Source organism: Psammomys obesus, unplaced genomic scaffold, assembly GCF_907164565.1.
Source record: "Psammomys obesus unplaced genomic scaffold, mPsaObe1.curated_primary_1811, whole genome shotgun sequence".
NCBI classification, from domain to species: domain Eukaryota; kingdom Metazoa; phylum Chordata; class Mammalia; order Rodentia; family Muridae; genus Psammomys; species Psammomys obesus.
Window position 1 is genome coordinate 19,152,863 of NW_026596079.1, and position 1,588 is coordinate 19,154,450.

Genomic DNA, 1,588 nt, shown 5'->3' on the forward strand with positions numbered 1-1,588 from the left:
CACACACACACACACACACACACACACACACACACACACACACACACGCGGCTGGTAAAGTTGGGCAAAAGGATAGGAAGAAATGCTCTCTTGAGTTGATAATTGAATGAGTGATGAAATGAATATGTAGAAGTTGCAACAGTATTTCGAGTAACTGTGAGGTTAAGAAATTATCCAGGATGAATGGATCTCCTAACTGTGTTTTGTCATTAAAATTTTGTATGCTTTCTTTTTGTGACTCAGGCTGGTCTTGAACTCACAATCTTCCTGCCGCAGTTGTCCAACTGCTGGTTTGCAGATGTGTGCCATGAATCTGGCTCATGTACTTTTTATATGCTGTTCTCAGTGGTGTCAGAGTAATGTTTATGGCAAGGTTAAACAACAGTGTTGCGTCAGTCACAACAGTCCAGTTTATGTTGTAGTAACAAATAGCCCTTTGGTCTTCGTAACTAATAATCACAGGGACCTACTTTTTGCCCTTACAACAGTATGTGCACAAAGGATCAGCAAGAGGACATATCACCATAGACACTCAGGCTGAAAAAGCAATTACGGAGTTCATAAAACTTTGCCAACTGTTGTGCAATAGGGAAAAGATCTTTCATAGACAATTAAATGTTTGGCTGGGAGGTAACATATGTCATTTTCACTCACAGCTCATTGGTCAAAACCAATAAAAATGTTAGCCACATGGGTACATGAAAGCGGCATATGCGCGGGGATGTGGACGACCAGAAATATTTTCACTAACGCAGCAGAACTAGCAATAACGTCAGTCAGAACTGTTGATTTTACATGCGTCATTTTTAACCCTCTTTTCATTTGGTAGAGAAACAGATTTCACAAGCTTAGGTACCTTGCTCAAGATCATCTAGCTATTAAGTGAGATGAATTTAAATGTAATTCAACATGGTTCCTTGGCAGAGGCTCCTATAATACCGCCCTCACCCACGTGGGATTATCTGGTTTTCCACTATTGGGCATTAGGTAACTACAGTTGTTTCCAATGGAAAATCTTGTGCTACTTTTCAAAATCATTCCAATTATTTTCTTAGGATAAATTCCTAGATAAATATTTGTTTGGTTGAAATACACACATGACTCAAGAGTAAAAATTCTTTACTTGCTAGCAAACAGTGAAAGTTGCCTGGCAAGATGGCTCCATGAGTCAAGACATCTGCAGCCTTGCCTGACGACCTGTGATTCCTGGGACACATGGTGGAATGAGAGAGCCTACTGCTGAAACTTGTCTCCTGGCCTTTATGTGCACACTGTAGCATGCCCATGAGCATGTACACATAAACAAACAAAAGCAAAGAAGTAAAATGTAATGAAAACGTTTTCTGAAGAGGAAGCTTTGGTAAGTACGATAGCCTCTCAAGGAGCCTTCTGTCAATCTTTCCTTCCCTTGCACAACCTCCCAGCCCTACCCACCCCACTTGCAGGGTTGGGAGATGGTGAAATGGTCGTTATTTAACACTTCCAAGTCTTTGGGTGGTTCATTTTACAGCAATAGATTTGTGAAATGGGAGGTAATTTTTCTGTGTCATCATCTACACACATGGATAGATACTATGCCTCTCCTTGC